At 42.4% G+C, this 13,883-nt stretch overlaps 1 long non-coding RNA gene across 1 annotated transcript in view; it reads left to right on the forward strand.

Moving 5' to 3' along the window:
• The window catches only part of LOC146989336 (uncharacterized), a 28,197-nt gene extending 16,381 nt beyond the window's left edge, over nt 1–11,816 (forward strand). Inside the window, exons 2-3 of the long non-coding RNA XR_015035750.1 lie at nt 10,953–11,098; nt 11,574–11,816. This is a non-coding gene — a long non-coding RNA (uncharacterized LOC146989336). The remainder of the gene's footprint in view (nt 1–10,952; nt 11,099–11,573) is intronic.
• Nucleotides 11,817–13,883: the final 2,067 nt, after the last annotated feature.

Here is a 13,883-nt window from a genome sequence, read left to right on the forward strand (position 1 = left end):
AGTCAGATGTCTTCGCCAAAGATGATTGTGACATTGGGTGCATCCCAAACCTGCAACTGAAAATCCACCTGAAGGATGACACGCCAGTGCAAACGTCCTACAACTCCGTTCCTAAGCCCTTGTACAAAGAGGTAAAGGACTATGTCCAAAATCTGCTCGACCAGGGCTGGATCAGAAAGTCTGCTTCTTCCTACTCATCTCCAGTCGTCTGTGTTAGGAAGAAGGACAAGAGTTTACGTCTGTGTATTGATTTCAGAGGCTTGAATCGGAAAACCATCCCCGACCGCCACCCTCTTCCACGCATCCAAGACCTGTTAGACAGTCTGGGGGGGTACTCATGGTTCTCCATACTCGACCAGGGTAGTGCGTACCATCAAGGCTTTGTCGAGGAGAGCTCCAGACACCTGACTGCCTTTAGCACACCCTGGGGGCTTTATGAGTGGACCCGCCTTCCATTTGGTCTAACAAACGCCCCCGCGGCCTTTCAAAGATGTATGGAGGGAGTTCTTGACGGGTTAAGGGACGAGTGCTGTTCTCCATATTTGGATGACGTTCTCTGTTTTTCCAAGACTTTTCATGACCATGTTGAAGATCTGAGACAGGTGCTCTGTCGCCTGCGAGAGCATGGTATCAAACTACGTCCAAAAAAATGTGAACTGTTTAAAAGCCAGGTTAGGTATTTAGGACGCCTAGTGACTCGTGAAGGTGTACAGATTGACCCTAAAGACATTGAGGCAGTTCAGCATTTGAAAGAGAAAGAGCCAAAGAATGTGGGAGAGGTCAGAGCTCTCTTAGGTTTTTTAGGCTATTATAGAACATTCATACAGGACTTTTCTAGGATAGCAAGACCCCTGTTTCAGCTAATAGAGAGTCCTAGTGAGCCTAGTCAGAGAGCCACCAAAGTTAAGTCAAAAAATGTTAAGAGTGGTCAGCTCTCATCCAAAACACCTGTGTATTGGACACCAGATCACAGTGTTGTAGTGTCACGCCTGGTGGATATGTTAACCAGTCCACCCATTTTGGCTTATCCAGACTATGACTTACCTTTTGTACTCCACACAGATGCCTCGAACGAAGGTCTGGGTGCTGTGCTCTATCAACAGCAGGGAAACAAGCTCCGGGTTATTGCTTATGGCTCCAGGACACTCACGCCTGCAGAGAAAAACTACCATCTCCATTCTAGCAAGCTTGAGTTCCTGGCGTTAAAGTGGGCAATCTGTGATAAATTTAGAGATTACCTCTATTACGCCCCCACTTTCACAGTATACACAGACAATAACCCCCTTACATATGTTTTGAGCTCAGCCAGGTTGAACGCAGTCGGGCATCGGTGGGTGGGTGAGTTAGCCGACTTTCATTTCACCATCAAATATCGGCCAGGAAAGTCAAACGCTGATGCTGACACCCTGTCACGACACCCAGTGCATCTTGTTGATCACCTAAAAGAGTACACAGAGACAGTGTCCCCTGATGTAGTCTCTGCCATCTGGCAGGGGGACAAAGCGGTAAAAGACAGTGATGTGCCATGGGTGGCTGCATTACAGCTACAGTCTGATGTAGGTGACACACAAACTGGAGGCACCCCAGTTATCACCCCAGAAAGTGTCAGAGCTGCACAGAAAGAAGATGCTCCTATCTGTGAGGTGATAAACTTAAAGAAAACTGGATGGAGTCCTCAGGACAAAGAAAAGAGACAAATGGGACGAGAAACACGCAGACTGGTACACGAATGGAACAGACTCAGACTTGACAAAGGGATTTTGTACAGACAGACAGGACAGAGGAAACAGTTGGTTCTTCCCAGTAAACTGAAGGCGACCGTGTTAAAACACCTGCATGATGACATGGGCCATGTGGGCGCTGACAAAGTCATACATTTAGCACGAGAAAGGTTTTATTGGCCTTTTATGCAACGGGACATAGAAGATTATGTTATTCGCCAGTGTCAGTGTATTAAACAAAAAAAGCCAAACATCCCAGAGAGAGCACCTATGGGTTCTATAACAACCAGTGCCCCATTTGAGCTCATCTCAATTGATTATCTACATCTTGAACAGAGTAAAGGTGGTTATGAGTACATTTTAGTCCTGGTAGATCACTTTACTCGGTTTGGTCAAGCTTATGCCACAAAAAACAAATCTGGCAGAACAGCAGCTGAGAAAATCTTCTATGACTTTATCCCTCGCTTCGGGTACCCTGAAAAGCTACATCATGATCAGGGCCGGGAGTTTGAAAACAGTCTCTTTCAGAGACTCCAGCAGCTCGCAGGCATAGCACACTCCCGAACGACTCCCTACCATCCGCAGGGGAATCCTGTCGAGTGCCTGAACAGGACACTTCTACAGATGCTCCGCACTCTGCAGGAGGAGAAAAAAACAGAGTGGAAGGATCACCTACCTCACATTGTCCACGCATACAACTGTACAAGACATGAGGGAACGGGTTATTCACCATTTTTTCTTCTTTATGGTAGAGCTCCACGTTTACCTGTAGATCTGCTCTTTGACTTGAAACCTGAAGAGGAGCCACGGTCCAGGCAAGAGTATGCACAGAAATGGGCCTCACGCATGCAGGAAGCATACAAAATTGCTTCAGAAAACAGTGGGAAGCGTTCAGCTAAAGGAAAGAAGTATTATGATCAGCATGTTAAAGGTATTACACTGCAGCCCGGAGATCGTGTGCTTATCAGGAATCTGTCAGAGAGGGGCGGTCCGGGCAAACTCAGAGCTTATTGGGAGAAAAAGGTTCATCGAGTGGTTGAAAAGATGGGAGACGGACCTGTTTACAGAGTTCAACCAGAAACAGGAGAACGCACTCTCCGCGTGCTGCATCGCAACCTTCTGCTACCTGTTAATGATTTGCCCTTAGAAGTCCCGCACTTAAAAAGAGACAAAGACAGACAGACTGTTACAGAAACAATAGAGAGACAGTGGAGCAGGAGTCTGAACACTCTGAGGAAGAGGAGGAATACACATATTGCCTTCGAACAATCCCAGTGTATAGCAGGAGGAGAGTCAGACCTGCAAGTCCTCAGTCTAACCCACTGGATGAGCTCAGACCCGTAGCTCCAGAGTTTCAACCACTGAGACAGGTAACAGATATGGCTCAAAAACAACAACAACATGATCCTGTAACCCTCCCAGATCCAGTGCAGACATCAGACCAGCTGGCAGCTGCTCCACCACCAGCTCAGGAAGTGCAAGGAGAACTCAGACCTGATGACACTGCAGAGGAGGTTGATTCAACAGAGCAGGAGGACAATGAGGAGCCTGCAGTGGAACTGTCCGAGGAGGAAGTGCAACCTGTGAGGAGGTCAGCTCGAGCACAGAGACCTCGTGAAATGCTCACATACGACCATCTTGGACAACCATCATACCAGTCTTGGAGACCAGGTGCAAACCTGATGTTTGCTTATGCCCCTTATCCCATGTCTCATCTCCCAATACCCCTCAATCCATGTCCCATACCCTCCTTTTACCCAGCTGTCCCCGAACATTGTTTCTACCCCCCACAAGCAGCGTGGACATGCTAGAGACATAAAGACTTGAAGAACAGACTAGACCAGACTTTACTGTACACATACACACCTACACCGACACACACTTATACATGTGGACATATGACTGTACGTTGACAATTTGACTGTTTTGAGACATTTTCTTTTAATATTTTTGTTGGTTCTAGATGTCCGGAGACATCTCTTGAAGCAGGGGAGAGTGTAGTGGGTCTGAATAGCCACATATAGTTTATTACTTTAACAGACACCCCCTCTTTTTCATTTTAATATTTGAACCTTTATTTGAAACTTTATAAACTCAGTTTTGCAGAAAGCATTACCACTTTGCGCCAGTAGATGGTGCTTTAACACCAGTGGGTCCAGCAAATAGTTTCTGCTCTGCTTTGCTCTGCGCATGTGCAGAGAATAAACCTGCTGAGCAGCAGTAGCATGAGCTAACAGCTCTCGTGTCCTGTGTTTGGATCCACAGGTATGTAAAATGTATTAATTGTACAGTTTTGTTCAGTTAAACTATGTAACAACATAAGGCGAAGCCGTGAAGGGAAGCTAAGCATAGTAGGATGTTGAAATATGTACTTTATCGTCGTTGTTTACTATCGGGCGTTCATGTCCGCAAAAGGTCGGGTAAACCTGAATGAGTGTATATGTGTGTGTGTGAGCAGTGAGCAGTGTATATGTGTGTGTGTGAGCAAACGTTGCCTGCTAGAGTTATTGTTTATTAATATTTTTCTGAGAGTAATTTGTACGGTATTTACAGTGTTGTGTATGTATAAACCTGCTGAGCAGCAGTAGCATGAGCTAACAGCTCTCGTGTCCTGTGTTTGGATCCACAGATAAACTGTTAGCACCGTAACTCAGCCGCTCAGTGCCCGCCGCCTGAGTGGCTCATGCTGCCGGTCCAGAGACCCCTAGCTCTGGCGCCGGTAACAAACACTTCCAACACTTTCCCTCTATCGCACGTTGTTCTGCTGCTTTCATTCACGCCTCTTCTACAAAAAACCTTCTATTATTTCTAATATGTTCTCTCCACTGCAATAATAAATGATTTACTAACAGCAATAAAGCCGTATTGGACAGTGGTCACATAGGATTTCACAGATTGTGTTTAATGGACACAAAGAGAAAGAAAAAATACATTAACAAAAAAAAAAAGAAATATTCAGTGTTTGTTAAACATTTCAGTTCAGGTCCCTCAGTTTAGTGTTTAGATGCAGTTAACACTTGTAATAAATGGTTTAAGTGTTTATCAAAGTTTAAAGTATTTATTCCATTTGTTTTTTATAATTCCACTGCAGCCACCAACCAGTTGTTACATCTTTATTATGCAGATAAATAAACCAGTTATTACATGTTGTTTTACTGATTATAAAGGTAAACGAGGGACTTGTAAAGTGTCACACGCCTCAATCTGATTTTAATTATTTTTGAATATTGAATGTAAATGTACGTAACTTCAAAATAAAAGTGATCAGAGTGGACATAAGTTTGTGGACGGAGCTGCACTTTCTCTCTCTGGGTGAATGTCTGAGTCTGCAGAGTGCGACCGGACAAGATTAGACGCTTCAGACGACAGCAGCTGCACACGTCACATCTGGAGCACGAGGTTCAGCTGTCCACATCTGGAGGACGAGGTTCAGCTGTCCACATCTGGAGGACGAGGTTCAGCTGTCCACATCTGGAACACGAGGTTCAGCTGTCCACATCTGGAGCACGAGTTTCAGCTGTCCACATCTGGAGGACGAGGTTCAGCTGTCCACAAACCTTCGGCCTCGTGCTGCAGACTGTGATCGTGCACCGATGGCGGCAGCACTCTGGTTTGGAAGGACGGCAGGGAACGGCGAACTCATCTGTTACCACGGAGATGATTCTGTCCAGTCACATCTTTTAAAATCAACGCTTCCCTTTCGTTCCTCTGGATTATTAAACCTCCGTCAGTCTGAGTCTCTCCACCTTGAAAAGTGTCACGTTTAAACTCATTAAAGTCTTTAAGTAACAGCTGGATGGATTTGATCATATGGAACTGTGTGTGCACGGACGTGGTGAACGAACGCTGGTGACCTCGGCGACCCCGCTAACACTCAAATATCTCAACAACTCTTTAATCATCTGCCATGAAAGTTAGGAGTTGTGGGTAATTTCCAGAGCTACAACTATTGATGATCTTCACACCAAATCATATTGATTAATTGTCTGGTTGATCAACAAATAAATGATGAAAATACTCAGATCAGAAACCTTGCATTCAGGTTAAACACTGTACATCTCTGTAAATGTGTGTGTGTGTGTGTGTGTGTGTGTGTGGTTGATTTTTATTGTTAAAACCTGACACTCCTCATGCGTAACTTTTGATCTGTAGATTTCGTACACCTACATTTATTTCTATAGAACTATTTTATCCCACCTAAACTCTCCTCCTTTTGGTGTTGTGCTTAGTGGGAGAGAGGTAAAGCAGCTTTTTAGTTTGATGCTGTTCAGCAGCATTTTACTGGGTTTATTTTCACATTTTAATATGTAAATATTTTCTTGTGTCTCATTAATTTGGGTTGTGATACGTGTGCATGTAGGCTACAAAGCTGAGAATGATCATTGAATCTTTTTTTTTTTATCATTGTCAGAATAAAGTGGACGTCTCCAATGAACAGTGGTGTGGTTTCCCATTAAGACACAACACATCTAGAGTCGAGCTAATGATTTAATGCTAAAAGATGTTCATTAGATAAACTAGTTGGTTAACCGTTTAGCAGGTAAAATCACTAAGATTGGGTTGGCTAATGGTTTAGCTTAGCAGTTAAAGACGTTTTGATCAGGTTAATTAGTGGTTTAGTTTAACTGCAAAAAGATTTCGTTCCTCTTAGGGGTTATGCATACTATATAATTAATCACACACAAAATATATATATATGTATATTTATGTCTACCTGACGGTGACAGACTGCCCTCCTCAGGCGGAACTTTTATTTTCTTGTGTGTCCCCACGATCCTTTTGGGGGGAACTCCATGTTTTCTTATAAATGTCTTATCCCGCCTAAACTCTCCCTCTTTGTCTCTGCTGTGGGAGAGGTGAGCGGGTTAGTTTATGTTTTATTAGGCCTTCATTTCATGTTTTGATCTAAATGTATTAGTGTGCTGTCTATTTCCGTATGGGTTCGGTAATGTCAAGGAGGATATTTTTTCATAAATTATTTTATGTCATCTTCGTCAGGTAGGCTATGTTAAATTTCCGTGTTGTACAGATCTACATTTATGCTAGTTTATGTTTATATTTTAGCCTATCTCATCTTCGTCGGAATAAGAGTTTCATTAGGCTATACACTGCTGTGGTGATGCAAGGACAGACAGGAGTGATTAAAAAGAAAACCTGCAGATTAATTCATTTAGACCTATATGGATCTAGGTTGAATTTGCCTGGAATTGTCCTTTGAGATTAAAAACACCGTCACTGGCCACATGAAGCTAATTGTTCTTAGTAATAAACTGGAAATGTAGCCTAATTAGGCCTACAGCACCCCCATGAAATCCAATAAAAAAAAATTAAAATATACTTTTTATGACATTTTATCTCATGCGCTTTGTATTTAATTTCTGTCCGAAAATGTCCTAAATTAAATTAATTATGTTACCAAATGTATTTCTTGATATTAACGCGAGGTCAAAGGTGAGGTGTCAGGTGTCACGTATGTTTACGTTTGTGGACAAGATAGCCAGCGCCGAGGATTTCAAGCCGTCTGAGTTCGCATCTCACTAGTCACTTTAATTCCAACGACATTGGACTTTATATCAAAAATATTAGATAGATTAAATATTACCTAGCCTTAATGCCCCCGGGGTGTTTTTCAAAGTATCTCCGCCGAACAGCTGGACGTCCCAGTCAGACCTGCAGTATCCGGACACAGCTACCTGATCAACTTTCCATCGCCCTGCTCTAAAAGTCTGGCTTTGTGATGAACATCCAGCTGTGGAATCTACCAGCAAAAAACTGCTGTATCCTCACTGGAAGGGTAAGTCGTATCATCATCACAGTGAATGCGCAGTGTAGCATGGCTAACGTTAGCTCGTAGCGGTCCGGGTTGTTTGGGGAGCTCTCCCCGGTGCTGATCTTTCCTGTTTGTGTTGTTTAGTGAAACAGTAGGTAGCCTAGCTCTGCTCTGCTCTGCTAATGCCGCTCTCACAGTCTCTCTCACTCTGCCACCAAGCAAAACTTCACTTCCCTGCCCAAGTTTGTTACACGTTTGTTTTTACCAGTTTCCATCTTATTTGTATCACAATCAATCCTAAGCAAATGTCTATTGTAGAAGAAAAAGGAAATGCGCAATAGTAACCACAGTTAGCTATGCATTAATTCTCAAGTCAGATGCCACTCTGCAGGCGACTGCATGTTTCATAAATGTAAAGACAAAAATGTACACAAACGGAGCAGCTGTGCTCCAGTCAGACTCTTTTTATTTTATCAGATATTTTGCACAAAAAAAACCACACACACACACACACACACACACACACACACACACACACACACACAAATGACGTCAGGATTGGAGCTGAACGTGTTCGCTAAGTAGTGGCCAAACAGTAATAACATAAGGCAGTGGATGTAAAGATATGGGATGATTAGATCCAATGTGGAAACCATCCAAAGCCGAGTAATGATGATAAAAACGTCCGGATCGTGAGTTGTCATGAGTTTTTGATCGTCATCTATTTCAGTTCTGTTCATCGTAGAGTTCCTAAATTCACACATAAGGTGTGTTAGTGATATATAATTAAAAAACAAACAAAAACGTGGCACTTAATATGCCAAGAGACTTTTGGTTAAGTAGCCTAATCATAGACAGCTCCTCCATCCAGAGCCGGTTAGAATCTCCACGGGGCTCTAGGCAAAATCTTTCTAAGGGGCCCTTCTAACTGAACCCCAAAATTTTCAACAGTCGCACCTGACACCCAATGCTTCCACTCATCCCCCCTTTAAACGTATTGCACTGTTGGTCCAACTAAGAATAAATTCAGAACAAATCAGGACAAATCAAATCAAACTAAATGTGTAAACAAACAATAATACAGTCTTAAATGTTGGGCATGTAAACATGTTAATGTTTGAAATAACTAGGCTAATTAAATAAAAGTAAAATGAGGCTACTATTAGTTCAGCTCCATCAAATTGGCTGCACTTGTTTTACTTTCACATACTTAAAATGTAGGTAATGTTGTATATTATTATTTATTTTATAATTACAATTTTTTTTTAGCACCATTGTCATAATATTTCATAAAGTTTCATTTAATTCACTAAGATATCTGCATCTATATTTGCCTGTAGGCTATCCAAGCAAACAAAATTCAATCTTAGTCAATATTTATCCATTTATTACCGGGTAGTCAATGTTTATCAATTACTTTCCATTTTGTATAAGTGCAGTTGTAACTACACTACAACTAATATTATAGAAGCCATAAGACGCACACAGAGACCGGGGTTCACCCAGGGCTCAGCGCTCTGTTAATGCAGGTCCAACACGGATGTTGGAGCACACCCATAGCACCTGCAATCACATTTCTCTGGCGCCGCCCCTGGCTGTTAATCAGGGAAACTTTAAATATCATCAGAGACGTTATCAGACTGTGGTTTCAGTCTGATGTGGTTATCATTCTTGTACTGTGGACTTGTAGTCATTTATCACCATCTCTGGTATTACAGAACTGTTTTATTACTTTATGTTTTGCACCTTGAACTCCCCAACTGAGGAGACATTTCCAGGACTTGTTTTACTGGTATAACTCTGTCTACGACATGCGCGCTTGAGGAGCAGGAAGAGGATCAAGGAACAAGGTAGGTTAACTATGGACTAAGTTACTGAACATGAAGGATCGTCCATGGATCTATTATAAGAACTTATAATAGAAATATCTAGTAAGTTATTTCCGTGTTACTTTTCGCACGTTTCAGTGTTAAAGTGGCCGAGCTGTGAGCGTGTAGAGGCGGATAGAGACGAGGGGAAGGGCAGATCAGAGATCCAGGAAGCACCGGGCTCGGCTGGTGATAGTCGGACTCACAGTATCCGTACAAACACAGCCAAGGATCATAATGTCGAACAAGTTAAATATTCCCGTGTTGGCTTTTCATTACATGTCCGGTTGGTTTAGCCTGATGTTAGACGTGATGATGGATAACCTGAATAAGATGTTTTTTGACACGTTTTATGGTCGCGGGAAACCGAAAAGTTGAAAACTATAAACAACATGATCAGGAGCTCCGAGCACAGGTAAAGTTGTTTATATGAGAGTAAACAGCGACACCAGCAGCCACTTAATAAGTTTATACACTACTTCCCTGCAGCCTCGACTAGATGACCATATATGAAATTATTGAAATTGTTTTAACTGTAAAGCACTTTGGTTCAAGGTGCTATATAAATAAACTTGACCTTGACCTTGACCTTGATATGTCTAGTCTGTATGCACCACCGGTCCTGTCACATGACTTCTCAGAAACGCTGGATCCTTTGTCTTTGTATGTTTCACTTTCTCTTTTCCTGCCTGCAGCTCGTGGACTGATCTCTTCTGGACTTCTGTTGGAAATTTCGTAAGTGCTTTTGTTGTTTTAATGATAATATTTTACATGTCTGGTCAGATGTTTGGTCTTTGGTGGACCTTGTTGTGTTTCCTTGGGTTGGGTTTGTGCATTTGGATCTGGGATCATTTGTTTATGATAGGCCTACTGATAAAATAAACCATTAGTAGATTATTATTGTTTCTTATCCACATTCCAACAGAGACCAGATTCACATTAATATTCTTAGGGTGGTTCTTGTATTTGTTAGGGGGAGGACAGGACTAGAGACATGTCCATACAGGCAGAGTATTGTCATGTTGAGGTATACTCCTAACAAATACTTTTTCCATACTGTCAGTTAGGCTACTACAATGTTTTCTCAAAAGCTGTTTTCACAACAGCAGGTAGCCCACACCACCTAATAAGCATCTGTATTAACCACATTTAAATAAATGTTACCTTAACTGAGACAGATCAATAAAAGTGCATTTTGAAAGTATTTCTGACAGTGTTTGAGGAGGAGAAGTTTCAAAACCAAATACCATCCTGAGGTTTGGTCCATCTTTGTTAAGAACCCACACTGATGAACAGGGTGAAGGGCCCTGCCTGGGGATCTGAGGATGTAATTTATTTTATAACAAACAAACACAATAGGCTTTATGCACAGCTCCACTACTTCCTGAACTTAAACAATTGTGCATAAAGCCTATACAGTGCTACTGTGATCCAGACTGCTGTGTTGAGTTCATGGTTAGCTCATTAGATGGCCGGTTAGCTCCATCTAGAGGACACACGGTGGAGCTACACCACCTGGTATGTTTCTGACAGAGTCTGTGTGTTTGTCACAGATAAGACTGGAGGCTCTGACGTCACTCTGGTGTTTTTCAGACGTGGACTAACGCTGAAGTTTTGAGGGTGTAACTCGTACTGACAGACACCGGGACTGACGAGGGACAATGACCAGCTTCTCTCCAGTTTACTCTACACAAGAAGGTGTAAAGTGTCTTTAAGTCGACCTGAAGAGACTTCAGCAGGTGAGAAAGGCCGTAACGTGAACTCCTGTTATCAGTTAAATAAATGTTTGTGAACTGTAAGTGTTTTCTTCAAATTCAATGACTATTTTGCCCAGAGAAGCAACAAGAAATGTTGGGATTAATTAGAGCAACTATTATTTCTGTTGAACAGAAACATTACAGCAGTGGTGTTATTGTTGTATTATGGATGATAAGTGCTGCGGAAATGGACATTATATTTGTACTGCCTTCATATTAATAGGTATCGAATTTATCTTTTTTTGTATTATTAAAGTATATTTTTGACACACAAGTACTGTAGTACTTTAGTTCTAACAGCAGTTCATATATGTAGATTTTAATCCTGGGTTCAGTCACAGTAATTATCAGGATCAGAAATTCTTTTTGTTTGTGTATCAAACTGTCTGTGGTTAGAGAATTTTGTTTGTTTTGTTTTCCAATATGTTTTCTATTGATACATTTTGAATTTTGGCAGGGACAAGATGGGGACAGTTGGAGAGGTCCTCTTGACGACTTTGGAGAATTTGGCAGATGAAGACTTTGAAAGATTCAAGTGGTTCCTGCAACATATAGACACGTTTGAAAACCTCCCAAACATTCCAAAGTATCGACTGGAGAATGCAGACAGGTTGGACACAGTGGAGCTAATGGTCCAGACCTACAGTATAAATACTATCAATGTCACAAGAACTGTTTTGGTGAAGATTGATCGATCCGATCTGGTAGCAAATCTCCCAAAGACCAAAGGTAAGTCATGTAAAGCTTTAAAATTAGATGTGACAAAGATATTAAGGAGTTATTAATCAAAGGAAGGATGACTTATTTAAAGTTCCCCATTCATATTAAAGATTATTTAGTTGTAATAGATGGGTCTCAGTTCCTGCCCCTTAATTTGCTTTGTTCATTTTTCATTGTTAAAATGTGTAGATTGAAAATGAAGAGTTTCACTTGTTGTGATCAATGTCTGCATGCCCCAACGTGAACAGAGAAATTGAAAAATAGCAACAACTATAGCCATAGGTGCTTTGCTGCAATGCAGTTGTGTAACTCAACACAGCACATAAAGGCATTACTAGGGCTATCAGTTGATGATTAAACCACAGCAGAAGAAGGGGTGCAACGTGATGATGTCATTAATCAAGTACCATTAAAACCACAAATGATGGAAACAATGAGGAAATAGTGATAGAAAGCTGTTTATAATCAGATTAATGGAAATTATTTGAACGATTATGCAAAACGATTGCAGTCAGCTCAAATAGTTGCGATTAGGCAATTATGTCATAACTGTGACAGGCCTAGGCATTACTCACTATCCATCTTAACCATGTATAATGAATTCTACCTATTCTCTCCTTATTCATTCAGATATACTTGTATACTGCCAACGTAAACTCAAATCTGTCCTGAAGAAGAAGTTCCAGTGTGTGTTTGAGGGGATCTCTAAAGCAGGAAACCCAACCCTTCTGAATCAGATCTATACTGAGCTCTACATCATAGAGGGAGGGGCTGGAGGGGTCAATGCTGAACATGAGGTCAGACAGATTGAAACGGCGTCAAGGAGACCAGACAGACCAGAAACAACCATCAGACAAGAAGACATCTTTAAAGCCCCACCTGGAAGAGACCGACCAATCAGAACAGTGATGACAAAGGGAGTGGCTGGCATTGGGAAAACAGTCTTAACACAGAAGTTCACTCTGGACTGGGCTGAAGACAAAGACAACCTGGACATACACTTCACATTTCCCTTCACCTTCAGAGAGCTGAATGTGCTGAAAGAGAAAAAGTTCAGCTTGGTGGAACTTGTTCATCACTTCTTCTCTGAAACCAAAGAAGCAGGAATCTGGGCATTTGATGAGTTCCAGGTGGTTTTCATCTTTGACGGTCTGGACGAGTGTCGACTTCCTCTGGACTTCCACTACACTGAGATCCTGACTGATGTGACAGAGTCCACCTCAGTGGACTTGCTGCTGACAAACCTCATCAGGGGGAACCTGCTTCCTTCTGCTCGCCTCTGGATAACCACACGACCTGCAGCAGCCAATCAGATCCCTCCTTACTGTGTTGACATAGTGACAGAGGTCAGAGGGTTCACTGACCTACAGAAGGAGGAGTACTTCAAGAAGAGGTTCAGAGATCAGCAGCAGGCCAGAGAGATCATCTCCCACATCAAGACCTCACGAAGCCTCCACATCATGTGCCACATCCCAGTCTTCTGCTGGATCACTGCTACAGTTCTGGAGAAGCTGTTGAACACCAGAGAGGGAGGACAGCTGCCCAAGAGTCTGACTCAGATGTACATCCACTTCCTGGTGGTTCAGGCCAAAGTGAAGAAGATCAAGTATGATGGAGGAGCTGAGACAGATCCACTCTGGAGTCCAGAGAGCAGGAAGATGATTGAGACTCTGGGAAAACTGGCTTTTGAGCAGCTGCAGAAAGGAAACCTGATCTTCTATGAATCAGACCTGACAGAGTGTGGCATCGATATCAGAGCAGCCTCAGTGTACTCAGGAGTGTTCACACAGATCTTTAAAGAGGAGAGCGGCCTGTACCAGGGCAAGGTGTTCTGCTTCGTCCATCTGAGTGTTCAGGAGTTTCTGGCTGCTCTTCATGTTCATCTGACCTTCATCAAGTCTGGACTCAACCTGATGTCACAACAACAAACAACCTCCAAGAAGACTGAAACAACAGGAGTCAAATCTGCAGAGACAAACTTCTACCAGAGCGCTGTGGACGAGGCCTTACAGAGTCCAAATGGACACCTGGACTTGTTCCTTCGCTT

Source organism: Trachurus japonicus, chromosome 4, assembly GCF_045865225.1.
Source record: "Trachurus japonicus isolate A0001 chromosome 4, Traja_1.0".
Taxonomy (NCBI): domain Eukaryota; kingdom Metazoa; phylum Chordata; class Actinopteri; order Carangiformes; family Carangidae; genus Trachurus; species Trachurus japonicus.